This window comes from Lampetra fluviatilis, chromosome 21 (genome assembly GCF_964198595.1).
Source record: "Lampetra fluviatilis chromosome 21, kcLamFluv1.1, whole genome shotgun sequence".
NCBI classification, from domain to species: Eukaryota; Metazoa; Chordata; class Hyperoartia; order Petromyzontiformes; family Petromyzontidae; genus Lampetra; species Lampetra fluviatilis.
Window position 1 is genome coordinate 1,473,753 of NC_136295.1, and position 10,248 is coordinate 1,484,000.

Below are 10,248 nucleotides of genomic sequence, written 5' to 3' on the forward strand. Positions count from 1 at the left end.
CGAGGGGGCGAGGGGGGGTGAAATTTACAGAGGGAACAAAAATACTTCAATCTTGATTTGAAGCTTTCGTGACTGCAGGAATCCATACTCTTTGGTTCTTTCGGAAAAGTCACGTAGTGAGAAATAAAATAAAACAAATCACGACGTTTCGATCGCAACACAAGCGGTAGTCATCAGGCAAAGGAGTCAGCCTCTAAAGGCAAACTGTTTATAAAGGTTTGGGGATGGGCATAGCCAATTGCGGCTGTCTTCATCTCGTTCTTTAAAATGTACCCGTGGTTCACTTTCAATTGTTGTTAAAATGACTGTCAACATCAACATCTAAGATGATTAATACTTTCTCGACTTTAAACGTTCGTGTCTGCAGGAATTCATATTCTTGGTTCTTTCGGTAAAGTCACGTAGATCGAAAAAAAGGAAAAAAAAGAAAAAATAATAAAGTAAAATAAAATGTAAAATAAAAATAATAAATTGACAATAATAAAAGCAAAACACCTCACGACGTTTCGATTGCAACACAAGCGGTCTTCATCAGGCGGAGAGAAAAGAGGGGGCAAGCCTCCAAATGCAACTGCTGATATAATAAGGGTTTCCAAAGTGAGCGGGCGGTGGACGAGAGCTGGGAGGAGGAGGAGAGCTGCGTGGCGCAAACAGCACGGTCCGGGCAACCAATCAGCCAGTGACAATGTAGGAGGAGACAATGGGGGGAGCTGGGAGGGGGGGAGCTGGGAGGGGGAGAGACGCACGGCGTGAGTCAGCCAGTGACAATATAGGAGGAGACAATGGGGGAGCTGGGAGGGGGAGCGATGAGCGGCGTGAGGCAGCCAGTGACAATGGAGGAAGAGACAATGGGGGAGCTGGGAGGGGGAGAGATGAGCGGCGTGAGTCAGCCAGTGCTAATTTATTTTGGGATTGATTATCGTGTAGGTATTTAGATCTGGATGGCGTCATGAATGGATCTTTGATGGTAGCCAGAAGGTTTGCGGCGTACCTTGGTCTCGGAAAAAACAATGTTGTGTGAGCTCACCGTGTTCAAGATGAATGGATATTCGGACCGCACAATCCGCAAAGCTGTATCCCCAACCATGGATAGAGAACCATCTGGGGACCCAATCAAAACCATCACCTTGCCATACATAGCAGGTGTTACCAAAAATATTTCCAAATTTTTGAACAAACACAACATTCAGGTTCGATTCAACACAATACACAAAATCCGTGACCTGATCCCATCTGTGATTCCTGACATGCAATACCCTGGTGTCTACAAACTAAGTTGTGTCTGCGGCAGAAGTTACATTGGGGAAACGAAACGACATGTCTCAGACCGTGTTCGCAAACACAAGGAAGATTTGAAACACGGCAGAACCAATACCTCTGCCGTGGCTGATCACTGCTTGGACGCGGTCGGTTCACACGACATTGTTTTTTCCGAAACCAAGGTACTCTGCAAACCTTCGGGCTACCATCAAAGATTCGTTCATGAAGCCATCCAGATATATAAACACAGACACAATTTCAACCGAGAAGATGGGTACAAACTGAGCAATCATTGGAAGGACGTTATTAACCAGTGTAGGATATAATTGGCAGTGATGTTCCCTTCCTACCTACCTATGTCAGCAGTTATTTGCGACTCTCTGAGTTACATTCACTAACACAGCCACCGTCGTTTGCTTGCTCCGATGTGGCTGTGGTTCTTTCCGAGCTTTTTACAATCTTACGTTTACATGCAGTCTTCGATGTGACGGCGAGCTGCGAGCTTACATTGACATGCTAATCACATTTACACAGTACATTTACATGCAAATTTCTCACTTTAACATCACTAGCCCCCCCCCCCCCCCCACTTCGTTTGTGACTCTGGGGCTACATCCATCTCTAACCTTTAAAAGCAGCCTGCATCAGCAGCTTCCCTCCTCTTGCTTCCGCCTGATGACGATTGCTTGCATTGCGATCGAAACGTCGTGATCTATTATTTTTTCTACCTACGTGACTTTACCGAAAGAACCAAAGAGTATGGATTCCTGCAGTCAAGAAAGCTTAAAATCAAGATTGATTCATGTAATACCGGATGTGGTGATCAATTTGCTGCTTGTCCCAATTATCTGGTCCAGACTGCACAGCTGGAATGCAACTCTCCTGGCCAAAATAACAACATCCAGGAGCTGTTGAGATTGCCAATCCGTTCTCACGGATTTAGGGTCACAAGTGCTGCACCAGCATGATTAATCATGCCAGCATCTGGCGCCAACACCGACTAATCCTCACGACCAAGCTGAGCAGTCAACAGACGGTGTGTAATCCTTCATTGCTGTTACACAGCTCCAAGACTTCAGTGGAGAGAGATAGAGAGAGAAACTTAAAACGTTTTTCTTCTCTCAATATTTCTACGTTGGGATGTGGGCACTGCCGGTGGGCCAAGATGTATTGGCCCATCTGATAGTTGGTCCTGAAAACGCTGGGTGGTGTTGAGGCCTTCTCTTTGGAATTGCTGGGGGGGGGGGGGGGCGGGATTCTGAACCCTGGAAATGGTAAAAGCGCAGCGATGTGGAATCGTCTCAAATCAGGACGGTGTGCGGCGACTTGCAGGGGGAACTCGGGAGGCAGTGGCAACCGCCACATAGCAGCTGCTGCTCCTTGTCCTTCTGAGAGTGGTAGAGGTCGCGGGTTTGGGTGGGCGCTGACGAAGTAGCCTAGGCGAGTTCCTGCAGTGCACCCTGTGCACTGGCCACAGTACGCCGGTGGGTGGGGAGGACATTCGCACAATTGGGTGCCCGGTCGCAGCTTCTTGAGTGTTTGTGGAAGTTGCGCCCGTCCTAGGCGAGCGTAGAGGAAAAACTCCATTTCGTTCCTGACTGATTGATGCCTTGTGGTAGGCGGAGAGGCTTTTGGGAGGGAGAAGGTGGGGGCCCATTCGCCACAAGATACCCAGCCTCTGGCTGGCTTTTATGGTCAGGGTGGTTGGTATTGGTGTCTTGCTGAGTTGTGTTTTTTTTGTGTGTAAATGGTGCCCTCCAAGCAATGGCGGAGCCTGGATATTTAGGTAGGGGGGGCAACCCCTCCAGCAATGAACAATGATAGGAGTTGTTAGTAAGTAAGGACTTGTCCCTTGCTTTTTATTCGACGCATGTGCGGCGATGGCGCAGCCATCGATCGAGGGTCGAATTCGAACCGTGCATGATCGGCATCGCGCTCGCTGAAGGGAAGTCGTGTATTGAATATGCGACTGCGCACAATTCTGAGTCACTTATAACTGCTTTGCCTTTACTTATTTCCATTTATGGACTCAGCCTATTGTCCTATCATCTCATAGAGTCCCTGGCACGTAATAATATGCTACACAGTGGCAGTGGGGGCCGCAAAATGCCAATTTATTACTAATAAACCCCAATGATCCAATCGAAATTAGGGATTTCGATCGGATCATTGGGGTGGCACGTGCCACCCCCCCCCCTCCACTGGCCCCGCCAGTGTCTCCAAGATGCTGATAGTGGGGAACTTGGCAACGATCGTGCAGTTGCGTGTCTGGGGGGGGGGGTTGGGCTCTCTCTTGCTAGATGTGGTCATCGCCCGCCACTTGTGTTGCATTCAGGTTACTTGCCACTTATCAGCCCACGTGACAGTGCATACATGACTTTCATCTGTGCAGCTCGTATAAGGCACGTTCAGAACAGCCACAGACCTTGTGCAGAATTCAACAGCCTTGACATCACCATCGCAATTGGTACATAACACAAAGCAATCGTTCACGTCATTGTGCAGAATATAAATAACAACATAAACCACCCAACAGTTCACCTCCTTTGCACGTCCCATGAGCTACACCGCCTTTTGCGAGTGCATTATTTCATGAACTCTGACCCTCATCGCTGTCCATGGACAATCATCATACTCGACCTCGAGGGATCTCAGATGATGATTTCAGCAATATTGGTTCAACACAAGCAAACTCTGAACCGGTTTTGACATTCACTATCTCATCAGCGGCCACGCTTGCTTGAACCAACGCTGATGAACTGCCAGATATATATATATATTTATCTGGGCAAAGGCCCTCTCTGTGTTAGACACAGGTCCCAGATCCACGCAAAAACCATAGCACAAAATAGTGAGCCGGTGACTGGGATTCTTCTGGCATGCGACAGAGATTCAGAGATGACTCCTACAAAGAGGGGCTTCTGGGTAAGCCTGCGGAGTCAACACGGGCCGCGAGCCGCGCCAACAACGTGCAACTGTCCGCTCGGGACGCCCTTGTCACAAATTGCCGAATCAAATTACGGCAACACACTGCAGCCGTGCAGACACAGGCAGACACAGGCCGACACAATGGGGGGGGGGAGGGGTGTGCAGCTACAGCCCTTGGACTGACCATGATGGCACACATGTCAAGTCACAAGACTTATATGTTATTGTGGCGCGTGATGGCGATGATATGTTCCGGAGCTAAATGCCAAAGTCGCGGTCTGCTAGCCACGAGAGGGGCTCAGGAGAGAGTTTGTGTGGTGTTGCTATTCCTCCTTCATTGACGGAGGTGCAGACGACGGCGGCTTCCTGTATGATCCATAGCTTGGGCTGCATGGCCACAATTGCGCTACTGTGGCTTGTCATTTTCGATTTCTATATATCTCTATGGGTATCCATGTATATCTATGAGTCTCTATTTGTCCCTATTGGTCTCTATGTATCTTGATGTGTCTCCATGTATCTCGATGTGTCTCTATGTATCTCCGTGTGTCTCTCTGTATCTTTATGTATCTCTATGTATCTCTCCGTATCTCTCTGCATCTCTGTGTATCTCTATTTGTCCCTAAGGTCTCTATGTATCTCGATGTGTCTCCATGTATCTCGATGTGTCTCTATGGGGTTACTCTACGGTCTATAGTTTGGGTTGCGCTACTTTGGCTCGTATTTAATTGTTAATTCATGAAGGAGATGTGTGCATCGGCCTCTTGTTGTTGTTCTGATGCAGTTGAGAGTTCGGTGGTGTATTGCCCGAGACTCGTGGATTCTCACAAAGTTGAGTGTCTCACGGCCGTGCAACGGATTCTCACGCTGTTAATTGTTCTTAATTTGTGTTGTAAATAACTCACTCAGCCATATTTACTGCAGTGGACAGGCAGCTGCCGATGGTTCAGATTGTATAAACTAAAAATATAGACTGTTTTTTATATCACCAGGTGAGGCCCACTGAGCTATAGAGCTATTTTTTCAGAAGCGACCTGGCCACAAATCATAGCTAAACGAAGTGAAGTGACTTATCACGTGGAAATGTATATCAGACAAATACTCTCAACCAGTGATTCTTCTTAACCTGGGGTGCATCTCGTACCCCTAGGGGTGCGAGATGCCCTTTCTGGGGGTGTGCAAGACACAGTCAGATCAATACAACTACTTTATTTCATCAAAACGATGTATTTGTTAACATTATGCATTGTTTTACGATTGAGAGCCAAATGGGTGCAAGGCTGCAGTGAAGGTTAAAAGTGGAGAGAGGGAAAACCCGTAGAACCTGGAGACAAATCCACGTGACCAACCACGGGGAGAGAGGCATGCATAGTGAAAATTCACTAAACCCTCTCTCTCTCTATCCGCGAGGGTTGCGTTCTTGAAAATGTTCGCGACTGCAGAAATCTTGGTTTCAATGTGGAAAATGTGCTCCCGTTGGTGTGAGTGAACATGGGGGGGGGATGGTAAATGTTGAATCACAATGACTACAATCAATAAATAATAAATTATAAAGAACAATGTGGGTTTTTGTATTACGTTTGATGATGATGATTTGACGACGATGGAGGTGGTGGTGGTGATGGTGAGGAATTCAGGAGGGTGATTGCTCGGTAGATGCAGGGTGGTTGATAACAACACCGCACGGCTGTTATCATTCCATCAGTCTGGGGGGCAGTGCCAGCCTGCAACACTTTCCCTGATTGCATTCGCCTTCTTTTTGATCACGGAGCTGACAGTTGACTCGTCTATACCAACATGGATAAACGAGTCGACTGTGTAAGAACGTATAAAGCACAAATGCACAAGATCGAGTTCAGAGCGGGATTACTGTGAGACTTGAGGGCTAAGCGGGGAGCCGAAGGGGTCGTGACTGACCTTTGCAGACCGTCTCGAACGTAGTAACATGTACAGTAGTAACAGGTACAGTAGTAACATGTACAGTAGTAACATACTGCGTGCACCTCCCCGGTCTGTAGGCACTACGCACACTCGCGAATACCGGAGTCCGGCAGGTCGCGAATTGTGAACGAGTTGACATCTCGTAATTCGCGAATATGCGAAGCTCGCAAATTCAGCGAGGGTTTCCTGTATTCAGGGCATCAGGGTCGGTATCGATCCCACGACCTCCCGTTACCATTGGGCATCGAGGAGGTTGCCACACCCCTGGCTCGCCACTAGAAGGCGGTACAGCACGTGGACTAATCGCCGTTCGTTTCCACCTTCACGTCGTGCGCGTGGGCTTATTCTCCGGGCTCTCGGGTCTCCTCCCACACGTCTATAGACTCACTCATTGGCTGATCAACACCTTCAAGTAAATACCCAATGCGGGACCCTCCTGACAAAAATCGTCCTCAGGCGCACTGTGGCTTTTCTGGATAAGTGACACTACTATCATGATTTATCGTCACAGTTATGCCCCCAATATTTTTCCTCGGTATATCATGTTGACCCCTCCTGTGTCTAAGTCCAAAGGGCCAGAGCAGAAATTTGTGACCACCCATAAGGTAAACAGCGGGGTCCTTTAGTCGTCTCCAATTTGATGTCAACGGTCACCGAGGGTACGTTACTTGGTAGCCACTGGCGAAGCCTTTGGGGGGGGGGGTGGCACGTGCCCCCCCAATGATCCGATCGAAATCCTTAATTTCGATCGGATCATTGGGGGTTATTAGTAATAAATCGGCATTTTGCGACCCCCACTGCCACTGTGTAGCATATTATTACGTGCCAGGAACTCTATGAAATGATAGGACAATAGTCTGAGTCCATAATTGGCAATAAGTAACGGCAAAGCGGTTATAAGTGACTCACATAATTGTGCGCAGTTGCGTATACAGTACACGACTTCCCTGAAGGCATTCACCTTCAGCGAGCGCGATGCCGATCACGCATGCGTCGAATTCGACCCTCGATTGATGGCTGTGCCATCGCTGCACACACGTCGACTAAAAAGCAAGGGACAAGTCCTTACTTACTAACAACTCCTATCATCATCGTTAGACCTCCTTTGCCAGTACCAAAATATAATAATATGGGTTTTCCCCTTTTTTCTGGCAACAAAACTGAAACCTTTTTACGAGGAATCATGTCTGCATTCACCACAATACTTGTGGTAAAAATGCAAACAAAAAACACACTGATAATATATGCATTGTCCTTGAAACTGATTGGTCCACACCAGAGACGGCTTTCTTTTGAGCCTCGTCTCAATTGGTGCTAGACGAGAGGACGCAAAAAGGCGTACAGCTCAAAGACAATGCACTATCAAAGTAATGAGGGCTCTGGGTAAGCATCTACATCATTAGACCTTGTAAAAAGGTTTCAGTTTTGTTGCCAGAAAAAAGGGGAAACCCCTATTATTATAACTCCTATCATTTTTCATTGCTGGAGGGGGTTGCCCCCCCCTACCTGAAAATCTTGGCTCCGCCATTGTTGGTAGCCCAGCCATGTAAAATGGTGATCGTACAAATCACCGTTATGGGCCACATACAAGGAATTGGAAGCAGTAAAGTGATGCCACCTCTGGTGGTACTGGCTAAGTGCGCTATCTGGGCCTGGCTCATGGACTGTGCGTGGCTTAGACGAACAACGTAACGTGGTAGCCAGGACTTGCGATGGGAACGTGACGTAACTATCCATGTATTCCCATGTGTGTGAGTCTATTCACCATCCCAAGTGTGAGTGTATTCACAATCCCACGTGTGAGAATATTCACAATACCACGTGTGAGTCTATTCACAATAACACAGTGAGTTTTCACAATTCCACGTGGAGTCTATTCACAATCCCAAGTGTGAGTCTATTCACAATCACACATTGAGTATTCACAATTCCACGTGGAGTCTATTCACAATCCCAAGTGTGAGTCTATTCACAATCCCACGTGTGAGAATATTCACAATACCACGTGTGAGTCTATTCACAATCACACAGTGAGTTTTCACAATTCCACGTGGAGTCTATTCACAATCCCAAGTGTGAGTCTATTCACAATCACACAGTGAGTATTCACAATTCCACGTGGAGTCTATTCACAATCCCAAGTGTGAGTCTATTCACAATCCCACGTGTGAGAATATTCACAATCCCAAGTGTGAGTCTATTAACAATCCCACAGTGAGTCTATTAACAATCCCACATCTAAGTCTATTCACAACCCCATGCACGTGAGTTCATTCACATTCACAATCCTACGTTTGTGCGAGCCTATTCACAATGCCACACGTGTACTGTATTGACACTCCCACGTGTGCGTGTGTCTATTCACAATCCCACGTGCGTGTGTGTTTGTCAGCCTATTCAGTCTCGGTGGGTGGGAGGGGGTGGGGTGAATCTATTCACAATCCCATGGGCCAGTTCACAATCCCACGTATGTGTGTGTCAGCCTATTCAGAGTCCTGGTGGGAGGGGGGGGTGAGTCTATTCACAACCCCATGGGTCACACATGGATCGTGGCCAGGCTCGTTGCACGCTGCGCCACGGCCGATGCGCCAATTGCTCCACACATGCGCACGCACGCAGCGCATCCTCCCTCCGTCACCTGCGTCGCTCGACACTGCAGTTGCTTCTTCTTCTGCTGCTGCTGCTGCAGCTTGCAGCGTCCGATAGGGACCCTCGTTCAAATTATTGGGGCTAATTTTAACGCGCGCCAGCAATCAGTCGCGTGCGATGATGTCCAAGAGAGCTGAGCTTCGACTCCGGGGGGGTCTCCTGCATCAGCGTCCCAGGCGCACGCCGCTCCTCTCTCGACCCCTCTCCACCTCTCTCTTTCTCCGTCACGCACTCATCGTCATCCTCGCTGTCGTATTCACAATCACACCGCCAGCAGTATCGCCATCATACTCTCAACGCGTTACGATGCCGGGGGGCTGAGCCGAGCTCTCCTCGCCATGCACGCAGCGCGGATGATTGTCGCAGTGGCGTGCGTTGGGCAAATGCGATGATGACGACGACGATAGTGATGTATTGGATGATGAGTGGGATGATGATGAGTTTCATGATAGGTGGATGATGATCATGGGTGGGATGATGAGTGGGATGGTAATGATCAGTGGCATGATGAGTGAGATGATGATTGCGATGATGAATGGGATGATGATGATGATTATCATGGGTGGGATGATGAGTGCGATGATGGGTGGGATGACGGGTGGGATGATGAGTGGGATGATGGGTGGGATGATGAGTGGGGTGATGGGCGGGATGATGGGTGGGGTGATGAGTGGGGTGATGGGTGGGATGATGGGTGGGGTGATGAGTGGGGTGATGGGTGGGATGATGATTGCGATGATGAGTGGGATGATGAGTGGGGTGATGGGTGGGATGATGAGTGGGATGATGGGTGGGATGATGAGTGGGGTGATGGGTGGGATGATGATTGCGATGATGAGTGGGATGATGAGTGGGGTGATGGGTGGGATGATGAGTGGGATGATGAGTGGGATGATGAGTGGGGTGATGCACGCACCTCGATGTTGCGTCGCAAGCAGCAGCAGCACGGGGAATCTCGGACGCCGCGCGACCAGCGAGCGGCACGAGGCGACTGGAATTCGCCGTGGCGATGGTATTCGCTGCTGCTGACGGTGATTTTGTGATGATGGCGATGATGACGAGGGTGCTGGTGGCGCTGGGAGAGACGACGACTCTCTCTCTCTCCTGAGACAGCTGCAGCAGCAGCAACGTCACGACTCTCCTCCCCCACATCCCTCCCTTCACTCCTCCCCTCATCCCCACCCCTCCCCTCATCCTCACCCCTCCCTTCATCCCCACCCCTCCCCTCATTCTCACCCCTTTCCCCTCCCCTCACCCCTCCCCTCATCCCTCCCCTCACCCCCACTCCTCCCCTCATCCCCACCCCTCCCCTCTCCTCTCCCCTCACCCCTCCCCTCATCCCCACCCCTCCCCTCATTCTCACCCCTTTCCCCTCCCCTCATCCCCTCCCCTCATCCCCTCCCCTCTGTCCTCCCCTCATCCCCACCCCTCCCCTCACTGCATCCCCTCACTCCATCCCCTCCCCTCATC

General features: G+C 49.4%; 1 protein-coding gene across 2 annotated transcripts in view; it reads right to left on the reverse strand.

Moving 5' to 3' along the window:
- Window positions 1-9,934, reverse strand: part of LOC144938128 (uncharacterized) — a 69,648-nt gene extending 59,714 nt beyond the window's left edge. For both annotated transcript variants that reach the window (XM_078865840.1, XM_078865838.1), the window contains exon 1: window positions 9,695-9,934. The gene's annotated coding sequence lies outside the window, so the exon portion shown is untranslated. The remainder of the gene's footprint in view (window positions 1-9,694) is intronic.
- Window positions 9,935-10,248: the final 314 nt, after the last annotated feature.